A 21,448-nucleotide genomic window follows, 5' to 3' on the forward strand; every position below is an offset into this window, starting at 1 on the left:
TCCTACCACAATGTGGCACACTGAGTCACTGCAGAGTTTACCAGTTTAGTCTTGGTTGTTCTCAGAGGCTTTTGAGTGATGAGATCTATTTCCAGGGCTGATTTTCAGTTTGCTGAATTCTAGTGGCAATTCTAGTGGATTAAGAGGTATGGGCTTTTGTTTATGTCAGACTGCGATTTCTGCTTTATGTTTCATTTATGAATGTTTTATGATATTTTAATATAAAATATAATATATAAATTATATTTAATATAAATATAAATATAATATAAATATAAATATTTTAATATAAACTGCTTGGTTTCTTATGGGAATTAAAAATAATAATAATAATGGGAACAAGTAAGTATTAAAAAATAACACACATAAAAGCAGTTTACAATAAAAGTTACAGAGCATTTATCACACTACTGGGATACCTGAAAAGCCTGCTTCCATGGGCAGCTCGATACATACTCCAGTTATGGCCCTAACAGATATTGGCAGAGATGTCTCATTGCCAGAACTGAGTACATCAGGAAGAGCACAAACGCTGGCAATATGCCAGAGGTTTCTGGCCAAAGAGGAGTCCTTGAAGTTATCGCTTGACCTGATAAGAAAAAGGTTGAGCGATTTGCTGCTGCCCGCAAGCTACAGCTCCCCTCCTCACAATGCCGACCAACCCTGGATTTTATGGCAATAAAAACATAAGAAAATGCCATACTGGGTCAGACCAAGGGTCCATCAAGCCCAGCATCCTGTTTCCAACAGTGGCCAATCCAAGCCACTAGAACCTGGCAAGTACCCAAAAACTAAGTCTATTCCATGTAACCATTGTTACATGGCAGTGGCTATTCTCTAGGTGAACTTAATAGCAGGTAATGGACTTCTCCTCCAAGAACTTATCCAATCCTTTTTTAAATACAGCTATACTAACTGCACTAACCACATCCTCTGGCAACAAATTCTAGAGTTTAATTGTGCGTTGAGTGAAAAAGAACTTTCTCCGATTAGTTTTAAATGTGCCCCATGCTAACTTCATGGAGTGTCCCCTAGTCTTTCTACTATCCGAAAGAGTAAATAACCGATTCACATCTACCCATTCTAGACCTCTCATGATTTTAAACACCTCTATCATATCCCCCCTCAGTCGTCTCTTCTCCAAGCTGAAAAGTCCTAACCTCTTTAGTCTTTCCTCATAGGGGAGTTGTTCCATTCCCCTTATCATTTTGGTAGCCCTTCTCTGTACCTTCTCCATCGCAATTATATCTTTTTTGAGATGCGGCGACCAGAATTGTACACAGTATTCAAGGTGCGGTCTCACCATGGAGCGATACAGAGGCATTATGACATTTTCCGTTTTAGTCACCATTCCCTTTCTAATAATTCCCAACATTCTGTTTGCTTTTTTGACTGCCACAGCACACTGAACCGACGATTTCAATGTGTTATCCACTATGACACCTAGATCTCTTACTTGGGTTGTAGCACCTAATATGGAACCCAACATTGTGTAATTATAGCATGGGTTATTTTTCCCTATATGCATCACCTTGCACTTATCCACATTAAATTTCATCTGCCATTTGGATGCCCAATTTTCCAGTCTCACAATGCCTAGATCAACTTCGAAAGGGATGAGGATTGGTCCAGAAAGAGTGGTGGAAGATAAAACCCGACAGAAGTTTAAGCAAGCAAGGTACATGCACAGAGGATCCTCATTTGCTGAAAGTGAACACAGAGAAAGACAAGATCTAGAGGCAAATGCTTAAGTATTTACAGCGCCGTACTTCACTGATTCAACAAGAAATATTGGGGCTGCCAGAACGAATGGCAAAGTGGTTAACATGTAAAAGATCCTCACTAATACAGGAATCCACATGGCTGAGTTTCTCTAGAAAGCTGCAAGCACTGTAAGAACTCGCAGAAACGAAGGGACTCTTGTAGCCAGGATTGACTGGCTATGCAGGTTTGTGTTTATTTGGTACTTGATTAATCGCAAACCTTCAACATAAATCAATATGTACAATAAATATATAAAACTAACATTCTAAATTATAAAAAAAATACAAAAACAATAAAATTAAGGTAAAAAAAAAATAAAATCAAAGATAAGAAACAAATGAAACTCAATACCAGGTCAGAGTTGCCTGCCAGTATTATCTTCAAATGAATTGTGGACAGACTAGCAAAAAACTTGATTAAGAACATAACCACAACAGTACTCAACCAAACTATAAACACTAAATTCACATACGATTTTAGGTAACCCAAGCTAGGGACTGGATGAACAATTATCAGTAATCCCTTGGGACCCAGAGCCCCTCAGGAGGACTAGCAACACACTCATGCGGCAGCCGAGGGCAGGAAGCAGAGTCCATCTGTCTACACTAAGGAAAACAAAATTATCATTAGGTAAATCATTTCTCCATTCCTTAGCAATTAAACAGATGGACTCAGGACCAGTGGGATGTACCAAAGCTACTCCCCAACAGGGTAAGAGGCTGCCTGCGGTCCAGTCAACGCCACACATGCAAAGGCCGCATCCTTCCGGGCCTGCACATCCAGACGATAAAACCTGGAAAATAAAAGTGTGTAAGGAGGACCACGGAAATCACCTCAGGAATTCTCAACTGGGGAGGGACCTTTAGGCACGACCACAGGAGAGCGGGGCTTTCTCTTCTTGAATTTAGAATGTCAGATTTCTCCTTCCAAAAAACGCTTGAAGCAATCCCCATAGGGAGATGCACATCCACCACCTGCTGGAGACTGAGAATACTGGCAGGCTGGGGTCAGTGCAGAGTTATATATACTGTGAGGTCAGCTTGCTCAGTCTCCATCTGCTGGCAGGGGAGCATAATCCCACTGGTCCTGAGTCCATCTGTCTACACGGAAAGAAATGCATGATTTTACCGAGTATTGCGGAAGAGAAGCGTTTTTGTTAATTAATTCTACACACACCTGCAGAAGCAGTCCTGAAGGCGGGGGGGGGGGGGGGGGGGGGCTATGCCAAAAACGTATTTGCACAAGAGAAAAAAAAAAAAAAAAGTTGTGCACGCATTTTTATATACCAAGCTACTCCCGAATAGGGCGGGAGGCTGCCCTCAGCCCAGTCAACACCGCGTCCTCCCGGGCCTGCACGTCCAGACGATCATACCTGGAAAAGGTGTGTAAAGAGGACCATGGTGCAGCTCGGCAAAAGTCGAGGGGAGACAATCTAACCTCCAGCCATGACGTTGCCCGAGTCTAGTGGAATGAGCCCTACCCTTTTCAGCAGACACCTACGTGGGCCGTGAGCACCTCCTTAATCTAGCGAGCTATTGCAGCCCGCTGAGCCGGCTCACCCCGTTTCCCTCCCATCATGAAGGACAGACTACCGGATCCAGGGGGTACAGGCCCTCCGAGGTCCAACCCCCTTTAAAATATGCCTCCAGGGCATTCCACTCAAGATCAATTCTTGAACGGCCTCCATAACCGGCAAAGAACAAGAGGCTTTACGCAAAGAAACCAAAATGGGAGTGTTCTTTGGCTCAGGCAATGGAATCTGTCCCCAGGACTCCCAGCACCTTCAGTGTCTGGGTATTCAGGGCCGGAAGTTCATCTCTATGAAAGAGCCACAACACAGCCCTGCATGGCTCCAATCCCGGAGGGATTTCGCCATCCTCCAGAGTCAGGGTCTGCCTCATCATCAGTACCCTCTGGATTCCTGTCAGATACACCTGCAGCTCGAGGGGTACTTCAGCGCTTAAACATAATGCCAGAAGAGGAAGAGGCCACCGCATGAGCATGCGACCTGACAGGATTAACAGGGCTGAGAACCACATCTTGAAAAAGAAAAAAGGGAAAAAAAAAAACAAACAAAAAACCACTCAAAACATTCTGCCCAAGAAAACGCAGAAGGATCCATGCCAAAACCAGAAGGCAATTGCGTGGCGTCCCCCGTCATTCTATGCGCCTACATCACATCCTCTTAATAACCCAACTTCTCAGAGCTGAAGCTGAATGTCGTGGTTTTGCCTGTTTCACAGGCTCCCCGTGCCCTTATTCAGCCTCCCCTCCACCAGGGGTCCTCAGTGAGCCACCTCCTCACTGCTCACACCACACCCAAGCTCCAGCCCCATTTAACCCTGCCTTGCCAGAACCTAAATGCCTCTTCATGTCACCCTTGGCTCTCTGACTAGGCTGCTCTTACCTTGCTCCATGTCTTGTGGCCTCCAGGCCTTCTGTCTCCTTGTATCTTGCTCTGTGGCCTACTCAGTCCTTACCTCACCTTGTGGCCTCTAGGCCTGCTCTTATCTTAGACCTTGCTCTGTTGCTTACTCTGGCATTTCTTCACTTAGTAGCCTCTGGGCCTTATATGCTTAGCAGCCTTCAGGTTTCACTGTTCTTTGTTCTGCGTTGTCTTGTCTAGTCCATGTCCAGTCCTATCCTGGTCTGTCTTGTCTAACCCTGCCCAGTCCAGTTCCTAGTATCTATTCCCTACCTTGCCCCAGTCTGTATCCAGGCCCAGTCTCTACTGTCCAAGCTTATGTCTGTAACCAGTCTTCATCCCTGCTAAGTATCCTGTCCAGCCTGTTCTAGTATCCAATCCTCAGCTCCCTGTGTGTCCATACCCAGAGCTCTATTTCCAATCTGTCTCTGCTCACAACGTCCAGCCCATGCCAGACTTCAGTTCCAGCTTGTGCCTGCTCAACCTTGTTAAGCTAAGCCCTACCAGTCTGCTGAACCCAAGGGCTCAACTTGCAGGGGGAGGAGGATAGCTAGGCAGAAGACCAGCCCAGCTTCCAGCTGTGACCAGCCATGATGTTCTGTCGCCCAAGTCAAACCCTACTGGCCACCAGAACCCAAGGGCTCAACCTGCAGGGGAGGAGAGACTGGATAGGCAGAAGACCAGTCCTTGCACAGCCCTGCAGTTCTGTATCCTAATGCCAGCCAGGCACCTCATGACACTGAACCCCACTGAAATACAAGTGAACAGCACCCCTTCTAGGCTGCATTCCTGGTTCTCCTCTTCCAGTTTTCAAACACACTGCATGCAAAGTACTCAGCTAACACGAGCTGGCCGGAGGAGCGAGCGGCCTGCTCGCTCCTCACCAAACCCCGACAAAGCTTCTCCAGCCCAATGGAAAGACACCAGCGGGAGAGGCGTATGAGAAGCATGCTCCCTCACCCCCCACAGGTCAGAGAAAGCTGTCAACACCGGCGCTAGCCGGCCTGCACCCGCACACCAAGGGCCACTCCTCCGCCCGCCCACCACAGAGGGAGGAGAAAGAGCGAGGCAGCAACGCCAAAGCGCATGGCATGCAACAGAGGAGCCTGCCCCTTTGTGCGCCCCTGAAGTAAATTTTAATTTTAGCTGTATTCAAACAAATCATAAAATGGAGCCAGCACACCTCACTGAAACCATCATAGGACAAGGAATCTATGGAAATCAACAGAGAACTTCAAAACACAAGCAAAGAGGCCAAAAATCTGATCTATCCCCAAGATAAGTAACAACTCTCCTATAACCTCTACCTGCCTTATTTAATCTTCTATGTACAATTTATAAAAAAAAAAAAAAAACCCACTGATAAATGATCTGCTAGAGGAATGAAATCCCACTATCTTCTGCTTTTCCGAAACATGGCTGAAAGGCAATGATAATGTCCTCCGAAACCAAACTAATCACCCTAACTAGGATATCTTTCACTTCCCCAGACAAATGAAAAGGTGGTTGAGATAAACCCTCCCTATGAAGTTGCAATACTAAAACCACTGCTTCTAAATATTGGTTTGATCTATTGCCCACCTGGTACACTCCAAAAAAAGACTGCTCACTTCTAATCGAAATCTTCACTTAGCATTTCCAACCTCAGAATCAACTCTTAATCGTAGGGGGACTTTAATCTACATGTAGACAGCATGTGAAAGCTTTCTAGATACTATGTAAGCAAGTCAAACTGGGCAATCACATTTGTGACACCTTCCCAATTGTTACAGGTGTCCCTCAAGGTTCAGCACTCTCGGCCACACTATTCAACATTTATTTACTGCCCATATGCACATCACTAGCAAATCTAGGAATCAACCTTTTCCTATATGCAAAGGACATACAACTCTACAACGCAACTGAAAAAAACTTATTCAAATGCTTCAGAGTTTATACTGAAGAGGTCATCCGACACATAGATGTCTCAGTAGAACCCAACGTCACTCCTTGACAATTACAACAGCCACTAACTGATTTCCAGTCTACGAGCCACACAGTTCACTTTTTTAGGGAGCCCTGCAGCTTCTTATTTTCTTTCCAGTTGAACTGGAACCAGTGCTGGGATTGTGGTGTCAAACTTTAGTTTCAGAACTGCCTGGGGATTCACACACACACATTTTAAAATAATCCCCTTCTTCCTCCCCAACTTCCTAGTCTGAATTGCAGCAATGCCCCCGAGGCCGGGAGTCACGCACCACATCCACGGGCTCTAAATCTGGCCACTCTGTGCTGCCTTTAGCGATAACCAAGGCTCATCTCCAAACTACCCAGCGCACAAAAAGGATTTGTGGTTTTTCTTCCTTAAACTAAAATCGGACCCAGCATTTCTTCCTGCTCCTTGGTAGTTCCCAGCTCAAATCTGAACCAGGGCTGCAACCATGTCCTTCATTCACTCTCGTTTTCTCTCTTCCGCATCCCCCTCATAAACAAATCTAGTCTGGAATCGAAACTGGCAGGGCACAGGGCTCACCATCTGAGCCACCGGGCTGGCATGCAATTCTGCGCTATTTTATAGTATAATCAATAAGCAGGCAAGCTCCCATTTATCACGCCAGAGTACAGGAATAACTGTCATGGCAACCGAGAGCAGGCTCGTGGCTGGCAGGCTGCCAAACACCATTTCACATGCGCTGAAGTCAATATAGAAAAAAAAAGCATTTCCTTCTGGGCTGCTTGTTAGTTAAATGTCAGTAAATCTCATAGTAGTAATCTATGTTTAAAAAAAAAATTTCCCCCCACACCCACAACATATCCCCCAAGCACTGATCCTCTACAAAACCACTTTTCCCAAATCTGCACAGAAAGAAAAAAATAAATACTGCAACAAAAGATGGCAGAAAAAGTAACTTTTTTTTTTTTTTTACTTTATCTTTATTAAAATTTAAATTTTATCCAAAACAAAAAGTATTGCATCTATACAAATAGCAATCCTACTAAAGAACATTTGGAAGGCGGAGCTACAATTCTGGACTCTATGAAGGACTTTAGATGCGCAGGAAGAAAAAAAAAAAATAAAGGAATCCTCTCTCCCTCTTTAATAATACCGTTGCAAGGATAATGTAAGGTAAAGGAATAATCCATGGAGGTAACTTTAGAGCTTAAGGAAATAAATCTCTTGCACCGTTCTTGGGTAGAAAGAGCAAAGTCAGGAAACATACAAATCGTCTGACCTGGAAAAAAAAAAATACCTGAAGAATCTTCTCATTAACAACCTGCTCGTAAATAAAGGAAACCAGGAGACTAGAGCGCTCAACAACCTCAACCCCAGAACTTTCGAGAAACTCAGACAAACTATCAATAATATTAAAGGAAACTTGTTGCGGATTCCGAGTGCTCCCTCCACGTGAAGGAAGAAAAAGCTTTATTAAATGGAGGGAGTTTTTGCAGAATCAAAATTGTAACACGTCCTCAAAATACTTGCGAAGCGAGTGTAGATTCTCCAGAAACTTTAGGAAAATTAAGAATTTGAAGATTAAGGTGCCTGGCTTGATTCTCTAAAAAAATGTTCCGTTCATCGGGATAGAATGTCCGAATCCTTAAGAACTGCAGCATTCGAAGTTTGTAAATCTTTAATCTTGCTTTCAGCATTAGCCAGCGTTCCTTGAATATCTAGAAGCTGAGAGTCACATCCACACTTGGAAACCTCAAATTTAGAAGAGAGAAGGTCAATTTTATTATTAGCGGCTGTAAGGGATTTCCCCAAGGCCTTCCAACAGAATCCAGATATCATCCAGTTACTACAGCCGGTTTGCTGATCAAACAGAAGGACGCACCGAAGGAAGGCTGCCAAAGCAGGACTGGGCTGGCCCCCAATCCCTGCAAACTTGCTGGAAGAGGCTCATTCTGAGCCAACAATGGTGAAGAAGATAGAATATCCTCAAGAGTCTCCCTGCCGACCGCACCAAGCAGCGCGGGAGGAAGAAACCACTCCCGGGCTGCATCACCAAACCCCAAACGTACAAAAGAAACCAGTTCTACAGCAGCGTTCATGCTCAGTTTTTGCGTCCAGTTCGCATGGCCTTCACCAGCGTCGAGCACGGGTTGATGGCCCCTACACTTCCGCCGTTGCCGTGAGTCCAAAACACACATGGGTTAGGACCACATCTGGAAATGCGGGTCACTTCCAGACTATTTCACTCCCCACTGCTCCTGATTGGCGTAGATTTTCTGGTCTCTTTCCCCCCCCCATACATACAATTTTATCAAGTACAGTTTATTCACGTGAAAAAAACAAACAAACAGCAATGAAGCAGACAGTGCTATAAAGATAAAAAGAGCCTCGATGCCTTTTTTTAATATGAACAGGTACACTATATTATAACCTTGTTCCATCGTGTACCTGGAATTAGTTTCAGTTAATAATTGCTTCAGTGTGTCAGGATGGTATATTATAAAAGAGGCATGGAACCCTACCCCATCCTCCACCATCCCAAATTTCTCCCTCTATTCCTATGCTTGGTGAAGATGGAATATATGTACGTTAAACTTTATTATTCACCCTTCCTCCCCCCACAAACATACAGATAGTAAAAATAAAATTCTTTTCCTTCCCTTTATCCTGCTGTAAACTGGTTTTTACGTTTGGAACAAACTCTGAAAAATGGTTCTGATTTTATTTTATTTTTTAAACAAAAACTGAAAATGTAGAACACAGAAGCCCCCAAACTGTTGGATTTAACTGGTCGGTGCCCTCCTCCTCCCCCCATCACCATCCTTACAAAACCCTGAATGAAGGAGGTCGACACAGAAGAGAGAGAGAAAAAAAAAAAAAAGGTGTGGGGTGGGAATGGGGGTAAAAGCAGCCCATCCTCTCCACCCCTGCATACCACTATGGTTTTGTGCTTTTAAAGCGCTCTGCCCGGCTCAGATTCTCCGCCGCTTGACTTGGGAGTTGATTGCACCAAGAAAGAAAGCACGTTGCACCGCTCTCGACGCTCAGGGCTGAATCAGGTGTTCCAAATAAATCTTTCATCAAACCACAACCATGGGGAACCTCTGTCACGCTTAATTCGAGACGCATCATAAAATCAGCATTGCGTCCCAAACTGAACCAAACTCTCAGTCTACTACTAAAAAAAGAGTAATTTCCTCCCTCAAACAGGGAATGTTCTCAATGTCTAGAAAAAAGACCCAGAATGTATCTAGAAGACAAAGTTATAAAAGAAGCAGGAAATCCAGCCAGCCTTACATATAGATATATATATATGCAGTGCTATCATTGTGTCTGCACCCGAGAGCAAGAATCATGGGTCCAAGATACAGAATATGGAAGTTTCCGGCACAAAAAACCCACAGCGGTCCTCTATGGGGAAAATACACTCTCTCACCTATATTTCATAGTAAGCAATGAGCAAGACTGAAACCATAAGGCTGAAATTAAAAACCAAAATGTAGGTCAGATGGTCACAAATGATAGGATCTTAAACAGGTTCACTTAAAAAAAAAAAAAAAAGAGAGAGAGAAACGAAAGGGCTGCAATCAGACCCTTGACAGTGCACGGAGTGGAAAATTACAGTGATCCAATTTAAAAGCAGCAATTGCACATAATCAAGAATAACCAAAGTATGAATCAATTGAGGCACAAATATATATATATAGCACAGTGGCGATGAAGGGCTAAGTGATGATTTACGAGAAGCAATCTGGTCTTTTAAACAAACAAAGCAAAACTGCAAACAGTAAACATCACCCCCCCACCCCCATTCCCTCCAAAAAATAAATCAATCACCACAATGATGCGGTTTGTCAGTGCCCAGTTATAACCATTCAGATGAAGAGTGCAGTTTAACAAAAGATACTATAGAACTGCGAAAACAAGTAAAAGGGACGCACCACAAATACTCACATATATCTATGTATAAGGTGACCATCTTTCTTAACCTCCTAAACCCGCGTACAGATGGACGTTCAAAATTTGATTGCAAGGAACTGTCAGAAACAGGCCAGGGATGCGTCTTTGTCTCTTAACACCACCCTAACGATACAGGCTTACACCTCCACCTTACTCACTTTGCAAGCATCTCCATGCCCTACTGTAGTAAAGGAAAAGTTAATTTTAAACAACAAAGCTAGCGTGTCCCGTCAGTTCATCTTTACTACCTGAAGTGGTTTGGTCTTCTTTTCCTAATGTACGCAAATGATGTTGAACAGGTTTCCTCAGATACAAACAAGGCACCATAATTCATTCGCATGTCACAAAATGATTTGACATTTAAAACAGAACAAAAAAAAGGTGCATAAATATATTTCAAATTATTAGACTACCTAGTTCATATTTTTGCTAATATACTAACTGGCAGCTTGTACACGGCGTGCCCACAATGTGCAGCAACCATAAACTTTGGCTGGGATCCGCAGATTAGCCTAACTCCGTTTTTCAGGCACATTTTTGGGCTGAAATATCAAAGTGCAGGGAGAGTATGTGACAAAGTATTGTGTTAAGGACAGAACATCAGCTGGGAGGCCTGGGGTCTGAGGAATGAGATCTCTCCCGGAAAAGCAGTTTGTGACTGACAGCTCTGCAGTTCCCAAATGATTCCTTCTAACTGTCCACTACCTTCCAAAAGACATGAACCGAAATTTTTTTTTTTTTCCCAAAAAACTTCCAAGAAACCTTAAAACTTCAAGGCAGGTGACACCTGCAACCCTTGAAAGTGAGACTGCTGCTTTATAACCACAGATTCAAAGCAACTTCTGCATTTTAGCAGGCAGACACCAGTAACGCCATTCTATAAAATTTCTGCATGATTGAGAAATAAATTTAAAAAACAACAAAACATACTTATTTAGCTTGCATCTAAATATTTCTGGGAGGAAAACCCCTCAATGTAGAGAGACACAGGAATTTAGCCCATATTTAAGGCAGATATTTTTGTTCAGATTTAAACAAAAAAAAAAAAAAGAAAGCTTTTAACATGACAGCAGGGTTCACGTGTGCAGCATAAAGGGAACAGCCAGACTACTTTTTAACAATCCATGAAATATTCCCCAGACCAATATAGCTATTGGCTGTCTGTTACGTCAGAGGAATGTGCCGGAATATTCATTTTTTGTGATAGCTCCAGGAGCAACAGCTATGGCAACCAGTGTTATTAATGTTAAATGTATTTGACAAAGGTAACTTTATTCCTGCATCTCCTGTTATAATGTGAACCGGTATGATTTGTATATTATACAAGAATGTCGGTATATAAAAATTAAAAATAAATAACCAGCGTCTTGCTTGCTTTAGGGAACACACGGAAAACCTGAGATGCTGCAACAGGAAAGGAGACGAGCCGCCATCCATTTAACGGAGGGAGGCATCAGATGTCTGAAATGGGGGGTTTAGCCCAACAGCACTGCTAAGGTCTAAAACGGTTGGAAACTTCACTAGCGCCACATGCATGGAAAGCTTTGTGAAAAAAAAGCCAATCAAAGCATTCAAAGCAAATAAACAATTTAGTACAGAGGCATCACATAAGCAATGATATTTTAAGACCTCATACCACCCACCCATGTGGAACCATATATTTTAGTCACATATAATCATAGGTCTCCAATGTCCATTTTTTTTTGTATATATTTCATATGCAGATAAAAAATGTTATATACTTCCTTTTGCTGACGTCCAGGGCAGTAAGAATTAACGCTATGTTTCGAGGGGGGGGGTTAAAGGCTCGGCGATGTCATTCCTTTAACTGCAAAAGGCACTTCTCCCTTTCGTGCTGCCAAAATGTTCATGCAGCCAAAAGAAAGACTTGGCTGGCCTGCAAGGGTCTTTGATGACAATTAACAATGCTTGCTCAATTTACAAAAAGATAAATAAATAAAAAAGTTTGGGAGAGGGATGGGCAAGTTTTTGAATAGAGGATCTTCACTATAGGCCACCAAGGTACAGGAGGGAAAAAAAATAAATAAATAAAACAGACGAGCAATTCTACCGGCCGCCAACACCATAAATTAGCTCTCCCTACTGGCTCTCACACAGCCGTTCAACAAAAGAACAAATTTTGATTTGCTCACTTCCAGGCACCATAAAAATAAGCCATTCTATTGGCCTCCCCGGTTTCCCAGTAAGTTTTGGGGTTTTTTTTATAAGCCGAAATTGCTACTCACAGGAAATGTATACTCAGCAAGAAAGCATTCTGCCATGGAGGTAAAAATACTTAAAAAGTTTAAACTTCTTTGTTATTGTTTTTCACCCGAAACCTTGTTTATAATAGTGATCAGCCCTCCAGGGAGGTCTTGTGTTAGTACAGCGTTAGCTGCCAGGCGCCAAAACTTGTGGTCCAGAGTATCCCTTTTACTTTTTAAATATCCAAAATCCAGCAGCCAACCCCTCCCCACCCCCAAAAAAATAAAACAGGAAGCATGACATAAATAACTCGCTAGAGCATGGAATATGATTCGAGAAGGAAAACCAGAAAAAGAAAAAGTATAATCTATAAAAATCTAGCTACAAAATTTAAAAAAAAAAAAACCCCAAATAACTTTTCAAAGCAGAATTTGTCCATTCCAAGGAAACTGACTAAAATTTCTTAGGACTGAGCTAGTTAAATGCAGTTTTTCTGGATCTGTTTCTATAAAATGATGGAGGTCAGGTATCCTGATCAGCTTTAACCACTGCTGGTTTTTATCTGTTCTAGAAAATCCATTGCATAGGGGCATGTATTTCCTTAGACCAGAAATAAAAACCTAAAAGTATGTCACAAATACAATTAAACAGAAAAAAGGAAATAAAAGCTTTAAAAAAAAAAAGCAAAACAAAAACCCACACACACCTTTTCCTGTTCCTCCAACAACTGTTTAAAGAAGAAATGCACTCAAAATCCTGCCACCATTCCAATAATCATCACTTGCAACCAATAAAATGGTATTAGATTTTTTTTTTTTAATTATAAAATATGGAAAAAAAAAAAAATTGTAAGAGTTTGAATGCTTTGGAATCACTCCTGGCCACTGCAGTTTAGCACACATTTCACACAGTGATGTAAATTTGTGCCAGCTGTAGTAAGCTTTCCACCTCCTGAACTTCAGTGGGCACTTTAAGATAAAAAGAGAGACTATTTCAATAGAAAGGAGCACTCCCTGCACAACCTTTGCCATCCCAGAAAAATAGAAAACTTCCCCTAAGAACAAAAAGGGTCCATCAAGCCCAGCATATGCTGTTTCCAGTGGTGGCCAGTACCCAAACAGTGAATAAATCCCCTGCTACTGATGCCCATAATAAGCAGCGGCTAAGCCCTTAAAGGTGAGCTTTAGAGACGCGCACGCACAAAGTAACGCTGGCGCTATTTTAGAAACCTCGCACGTGCTCTAGCCTAATGAACATTATTTAGGCACTTGAAACATGAGCTATGCTTTCTTGTTGAATTACAGACTGGAAAATCTTCAGGGATGTCCAGAAAGTCGCAAAACGGGAAGAGGTCCTATGTGTAAAAAAAAAAAAAAAAAAAAAATAGGGGTAATTCCCGGTGCATGCGGATTTTATAAAATTCGCTATCCAAGCGTGCATCTGCGGTCAGCCTGCAACTCGCACATGCAGGTTTTTTGTTTGTTTTTTTTTACTTTACGCGCGGTGATGTGATTTTGTTTTTCCCAGTTCCCTCCCGGTCCGCTCCAATTAAGGAGCGGACTGGGAGGGAACTTCCTTAACCCTGGCAAGGCTTAGCAGGACTGAGGTAGAGCTGGGCTGCTGGAAACTAAAAAGGTATCCAACATCAAACAAGGGAGAAGGGAGTGCACAACAAGGTAAAGAGGAAAACGGACAAAACAGAACAAGACAAAACAAAGAGCGTGCAGCTTCGAACTTGGACCAAAATACAGGGCAAAACATGAACAAGCACAAAGAATACCAGAAGGCCACAGAGTTGGGCCCAGTAACAAGACAGAGAGACAAAGCAAGGCAAGAGCACGGATACCGAGGAACCCAACTAGGAACTCCCAGCTGAGGCCCAATTCTCATGAAGGAGCAGGCGTTTATCCCGAGGCTGCCACAGAACTCTATGGCCTGGTGAGAGCCCCTGCTGGCAGGAGGGAAGCACTGCACATGGATCCTCACACATAAACCCTGCCCCCCCAATATATATATATAGCATATACTATAATTGCACTCTTAGCCCACCAAAGAAGTACTGACATCCCAACACTATAATTTAATCTAGCAAAACTGACCAAGTTCGTGTGCGACCAAAAGCTGCCCACCAAACGAAATGCAGCCTGTGCGCAGAAGCCAAAAGTAACTCGACATCACTTTTTTTTTTTTTTTTATTGCAATGGTTTGTACTACGATGAGTCAGAGCTGTCGCAAATGGAGATTTATCCCCAGCATGTCGCAGACCGTTGCACCCAAAATATGAGACCATCTTCATTTCTGGTATATTTAATTGGCTTTTCTCAGCTCTGCTTCCAGAATGAACCCCCTGGAGCAAAAGCGATACCATCTCTGAATTACAATTTCAGTTTCATTTTTAGTAAGAGTCCATAGGGACTTTAGTCTTTTGACTAAGACTCTGTACACACTCCCTCCCCCGATGAGGGCAGGGAGTTTATTTTTACTATGAACCCTAGAAGGGTTTGTGTAGCTTTAAACTTGGTAGGTAGGCTGGCTCTTTTTTTTTTTTTTTTTTTTTTTTTAACAAGAGAACTGGTCTTCAAAAATATAAAAAAAAATATATATATATATAAGGGCATCCTGACCAGTTTATTCTGGAAAGAGAGCTGGGAAAGGTGAGATTAAGAAGAGAAAGATGGTCTTGTGTATTTCAAGCTGGGTGCAACTGTGTGCAAAATCCTGGGGTCAACCTCCATTTGGGTCAGCTCAAGTCTCATGTTAGTTGAAACCATTTCAAAAAATGTAAGTGAAGTCTTTAATTACTTACTGCTGGTGTGCAACACATGTGCTCGTCTCACCCTTTTCTTTGTGTGTTGAAGGGCAGCATTAGTTGCACACAAAAACTTAAATGGTCAAATTTCACTAAATGAGATTATAAAGCAGGGAGCAAGAATCTCTGTGATGTTGCTGGCCGAAAACTTTACATCCCAGCATCCATGTTACTTTTAAAGTATTATACTTGAAATGACGCACACCAAAGTATGCTGTAATGAGACATCAACATTGGTCGATGATACAGAATCACGAACAAACAGCAGCAACCATTCCGTACACTTTGTCACTTACATGCAGAAAGTCGCCCTCGCTCCGGATTTTAAAGAGGCTTAAACCGCACAGGGAGGGGCCAGTGCTGGGAACTGATATCTGGAGGAGTGGACCTGCTTTTCATTCCTAGGCTAGGGTTCTCCCCCCCCAGACTGGATGGGGGCTGGAGATATGGGGAGGGGGGAGAGATTCCCCGTCATTGGTCAAAGACGACGAGAAGCCAAAACATACACAGACCGATGCAATAAGGGGCATTCAGCAGAACACACGGTTTTACCCCTCATTGTGTGCACAAACTTTACTGGCAGTGCAGCAAGGAGTTTTATGTGCATAAAATACGCCTGTAAGGCCGGGGGTCCTGCTTAGCGCCCTCACACAGAAATCCCATGCGAATGAAGGCATTAACCATTACCCCTGATGCAGAGAGAGATGCTGGCTTAACTCAGATTTTCTTAGCACTGATCTGAAGGGGAGAAAAGATTCCGGCACTAGTTAAGCCTTCTTTAAAAATTTTGATTTTATGGGTGGGGGGGGGGGGGGTTTCTCCCTTTGTTGTAACAAAAAGCAAAATAAGAACATAAGCTGCCATACTGGGTCAGACCGAGAGTCCATCAAGCCCAGCATCCAACAGTGGCCAATCCAGGATACAAGCAGTGACTATCTCCTAAATCAACTTGACTAAGTCTATGGACTTCTTTCAGGAACTTGTCCAAACCTTTTGTAAACCCAGATAAGCTCACTGCCTTAACCACATCCTCTGGCAACGAATTCTAGAGCTTAATTATGTACTGAGTGAGAAAAAGAATTGTTTTAAATGTGCCACTTGTTAACTTCATGGCATGCCCCCTAATCCTTGTATTATGTAAAAGCATAAACAATTTACATTGACTTGTTCTAGTCCTATCATGATTTTATCTATCTCCAACATAGTCCCCCACCCCAGCTGAACAGCCCTAACCTTTTTAGCCTTTCCTCATAGCAAAGCCATTCCATCCCCTTTATCATGTTGGTCGCCCTTCTCTGTAACTTCTCCTGTGCGTCAATATTTTTTGAGATACAGCGACCAAAACTGAACTGAACACAGTACTCAAGCTGCATCTCATCCTGGGGCGATACAGAGGCCTTATGATATTTTCTACTTTATCCACCATTCCCTTCCTAATAATTCCTAACATTCTGTTTGCTTTTTTGACTGCTGCAGCTCACTGAGCCGACGATTTTAAAGTATTATCCACTATGACGCCTAGCTCTTTTTCCTGGGTGGTAGCTCCTAATATGGAACCTAACATCATGTAACTACAGCAAGGGTTATTTTTCCCTATATGCAACACCTTGCACTTATCCACATTAAATTGCATCTGCCATTTAATTGCCATTAATTGGTTAAATAAGTTTATTGTAAAGCACTGTTGCATATTTTCATTAACAAGTTTATTGTAAAGTTTATTGATTATTGTAAATGTTTATTGTAAAGCACAGCTGCAATGTTTCTGTTATCTGTGAACCGATGTGAGGTTACTAAATAAATGTTGGTATATAAAAACTGCAAATAAATAAATAAATAAATTTGGACTCCCAATCTTCCAGGCTTGCAAGGTCCTCAAGCAATTTATCAAAATCCGCTTGTGATCAAACTAATCTGAACAATTTTGCGTTATCTGCAAATCTGATCACCTCACTCGACGCATCCCTTTCCAGGATCATTTATAAATATATTAAAAAGCACCGGTCCAAGTACAGATCCCTGACGCACAGTTTACCTCTCTCCACTCAGAACACCACACACCATTTAATCCTACTCTGTTTCCTGTTTTTTAACCAGTTTGCAAGCCATAAAAGGACATCATGACTTTTTTTTTTTATTTTCTTAGAGAAGAAGCTCATGGGGGATTTTGTCCAAACGCCTTCTGAAAATCCACCACCCAAATAGTTTGAGATATGATCCCTGCTTACAACTTTTGGCTCCCCACAGCTGTTGTCCTCTCAGATAGGACCAAACCTACACCAGTCCTTCCTGCAGTGCGGCTCTGTCCTCCTTCCACCAAGTCTGAAAACCCAGGTAGGGGGTGGCCAGGACACCCCCCCCCCCCCCCCCCACCAACAAGGACGAAGGCAGAGGCTCTGGGGAGGCCGCTCTCCATTTCCCTCTGAAGCGCAGGTCTTCCTTTTTGTCCGGGCGATGAACAGCGGCTCAGTATCCTCTGTGCTGCGATGGTGGAGCAAGCGAGACGCTGAGTTACTCCCCACCACCACCTGCGAGAACCCCCCCCCCCCTTCCCGTGTTAAAAAAAAAAAAAAATGGATGCTCAGCCTATGCCAAGCACATATTTTAATCCCAATGCAGTAGCTTATTGCATCAGGAGTTTAAAAAAAAAAAATTAGCAAGCTTATGCTGAATTTCAGTGCAGAGTTTTAATGCTCAGCTTTCTCCATCAGCCCGACAAGAGTGCACCATTTGAGGGTCCTGGCAGCAGCACTAGTGCATGGGCCCCCCCAGCCTAGGACCATCACTACGATGGGGGACAAGTGTCTTGAGAGGGGGATATAAAACAAGGAGTTGAGCATCAAGGTTCGTGATGGTCCGACGTTTCTGGAGCGAGTAAAAAAAGATACTTAAAAAGCAACGTCACGGTTTCTGAAACCGAGCCATGTATAAACAAAAAGTTATTTTAGTTCTACCATTCGCTTTGATAAAAAGGGCAATCCATAAAAAAAAAAAGTCACAGGTAAATGGTGTTTTCTGTAGGTACCCAAGAAGGGGGGGAAAACCACCTAAAATTCCTGAAAAATAACTGGTTAGCTTGATGCTTAGACAGCGATGAGTGGAGTGGAAGAGAAATTGGGTTCTGAGGACAACCAAACACAGGCGCTGGCTTTTATGGTCTGGGGGACTGATACGCAGAGGTAAAACGAATAAGCACAGCAAGCGGCACTGTCTGAATTTTCAAGGCGGCTCACCACCCAGGAACAATGATGCTGGCAGTGACGTTTTTGTGTGTTATTATGAAAGGTTGAGGAATAAATGCACGCTGGAGCGGCTGCCACCGTAAGAAGCTTGCTGGGCAGACTGGGATGGGTCATTTGGTCCTTTTCCGCCACCACTACTGTTACTGTGTGAGCTGCCAAGCTACAAACATCACGGTTTCATCAGGCTTTCCTCCGACAGACAGGCATTCTTTCAGTACAAAACATCCAGTTGTTGACATGGAATTCTTGTAAATGGGGATCTGCCCACGTAATGGAGGTTTCTGTGGATTGTCACCAAAAATTCCCACCCCAATGAAATCTGCTTAGTAGAGCAAAGCTTTAGATATGGACATAACCACAGGCACCTGGGAGTCCACAAAAAAAAAAGTACCCATTTACGGAACACTTGCATATCAAGTGCTATACAATCCTTGCTTTGCAAAGAGTCCGTGATCTAACCAAGTCATCTCCTTTTTCATTAACTATTAGCCCTTTTTAATCAGGGCTGGTTTATAGTTTCTATGATGCAAAAGAATTACCCTGAGGATTCTGAAGGTCCGCATGTAGTTCCCTAAGCTTCAAAACTTCCTAAGGCAGTGGTTCCCAAACCCTGTCCTGGGGACCCCCCCAGCCAGTCGGGGTTTCAGGATATCCACGATGAATATGCATGAGAGAAAATTTGCATGCACTGCCTCCATAAAACATGCACATTTCATCGCGGATATCCTGAAAACCCGACTGGCTGGGGGGGGGGGGGGGGGTCCCAGGACAGGGCCGAGAACCACTGTCTTAGAGATATTGTCTTCCATCGTCAACCCAAAATTGCTGCAAAGATCTTTCAGCTGAATGCTCTATGAAATTCTTTGGGTCACCAAGCAGTAAAAACAAAACAAAAAAAAACAAAAAATCTTCCATTAAAAGAAGAAATCTATTAAATGAATAGCTTTGCTCTGTACCAAAACCTGTTTCTTAATACAACTGAACTTTCATAGATAAAAATGCCTATTAAATAATAAAAAGCATAGCCACCAAAAACAAGGCTTCAGTGAGCTTAAAAATAAAATAAATAAATAAAATAAAAAATAAACACCCGCAAACCCACTTCCATGCACTTACTATACCAGAACAAGCTTTTGCCCAGCAGGGGACACAGAACAGGGTCTGGGGATGCATTTAGGCTTCTGGTTTTGTTTTGTTGTTTGTTTTGGGGGGGGGGGGGGGGGAATTAGTAAACAAACCTACACACACTGATTCTCTTAAATGGCCAGATTGGGAAAAGTAGGCATTAAACAGTATGTGCAGTCTTTTTGTAAAAGCTGAAGTCTGTTACCAACTGCATTTCTGGAATAAAAACCTTTATTTGAATTATTTTTTTTTAATCTCCTCACTAAGAAAAATAAGTAAATATGAAATGAATCTAGAAGATTGAATGTTACAATAAAACTTTCCTGTTGCACTATTTAGTAAAAAACACAAGAAGAGAGGAATTTTATCCATAAGCCATGCGAAGCTCGGGTCGGAACAGTGCAGGATACTGAGAACACTCTGCCTTATTCCCCCTTAGGACTACTTTCAAGTGACCTCCTATTTTATGAGCTCTTTATCCCTCTCACTGTTCCCATCTTGGATGCTAAGAAGCTTCTGTGTCAGGATAATTATACCGATTTTTCTATAAAGTTCAAAATGATTTATTTTATGTACCGTCATTTGAAGGAACCATCACAACAGTTTACATAATTTAGAGGGGGCAATAATGATTGCATAAAAAAATATAAAAAGACAGTAATAGTATAAATATATAAACTCAGAAATGCAATGATAAGAAGTAGTAGAAATAATAAAATAGATCAGATACAAATGAAATAAAATTTAAGATAAAAAGGAGCAATTAAAATGAAAAGAATCAATAAAAATGGAGTTAATTACATGGAGATATATAAAAGAGCTGGTATGTTGAAAAGGCTGATGGTTACGTTGGACTCTGGTTCAGTCTAAGCCTCGTTAAAAAGCCATGTCCTTAGTTCTTTTTTTACACAGTTTTAGATCCCCTTGTAAACTGAGTTTGGGCAGCAAGGAATTCCAAACTTTGGGTGCCGCAGTCGAAATGGCTCTAATTCGAAATGATTACAATAAAAGTAATAATTTACAAGTAAAATACACAGCAACATTAACCATAAAAATCATACAAAACAATCATAAACCTACAACTGATTACAACAGTACAGGAGTATTAACACTGCATAAAAGCTAAAGACTTATTCTTCAAAAACCACTGACAACCTCAGAGTTTGTAGGTACAAAGGGTAGAGTATTCCAAGATAGGAGCCTGTAGTCTCTCTGGAAATACCAAAAACAGAATATGGGCCTCTTTAGAGATCTCCGATCCAAGAACTTGGAAGATCATATTTTAAATGAAGAACTTTCGGCAGACTCCAACCTTGGATACGACGGAGCTGAACATGTCAGAGAGGCTGCACGGGTTTACAATCAAAACAGCCATAGAGCTGGCCCCTTGGCTCAATTCCTGAATTGGGCAGGACGGGAGGATGGAGTCATGGCCGCTGCGTGAGGCCCAAACTCAGTGGCCAGATTCAGCACGCCCGATCACAGTATCCAGAAGGAGCCCCGGCGCATAGCCCCCAGCTCATCACAGCAATGACCCCCCCTGGACTAAACCTAAAACGGAGAGGGGATTATAAAGTATCCACGCGCAGGAAGGCTCGCGGTGCCAGATCCCAGCCCTGCTTCCACCTACAAATGCTGATCATGTTTTACATGAATAAAAAATGAATGGAACTTCAAAAGGAGCAGGAGGAAAATGCTGGATCCAAAAAAAAAAAAAAGCTGGGCAGCAGTCCTACATTTTAGACAAGGCTCAAAAAATTTAATAATCTTAATCTTACAAAAAACTGTGCATCTCTTTCAAAAAGTACGTCAAAGTACCTCAGTCAGTCAATCCCAACCAAGTCCATACGGGTGTTAGAGACCGGCAGAAGAGTTTTCCCCTCTTCTGCACTCAGGACTCCCGAGGTTTACATTTTGTAACGAATTCATTCAAAAAGCAATAATCATTAAGCACTGCTGCCCCCCCCCCAAATCCCTCAGCAAGG

General features: G+C 42.5%; 1 protein-coding gene across 2 annotated transcripts in view; it reads right to left on the reverse strand.

The window, feature by feature from the left end:
- UNKL (unk like zinc finger) overlaps nt 1-21,448 on the reverse strand; it is an 89,488-nt gene that overhangs the window by 55,534 nt on the left and 12,506 nt on the right. The gene's annotated exons all lie outside the window — the stretch shown is intronic.

Source organism: Rhinatrema bivittatum, chromosome 14 (genome assembly GCF_901001135.1).
Source record: "Rhinatrema bivittatum chromosome 14, aRhiBiv1.1, whole genome shotgun sequence".
NCBI classification, from domain to species: Eukaryota; Metazoa; Chordata; class Amphibia; order Gymnophiona; family Rhinatrematidae; genus Rhinatrema; species Rhinatrema bivittatum.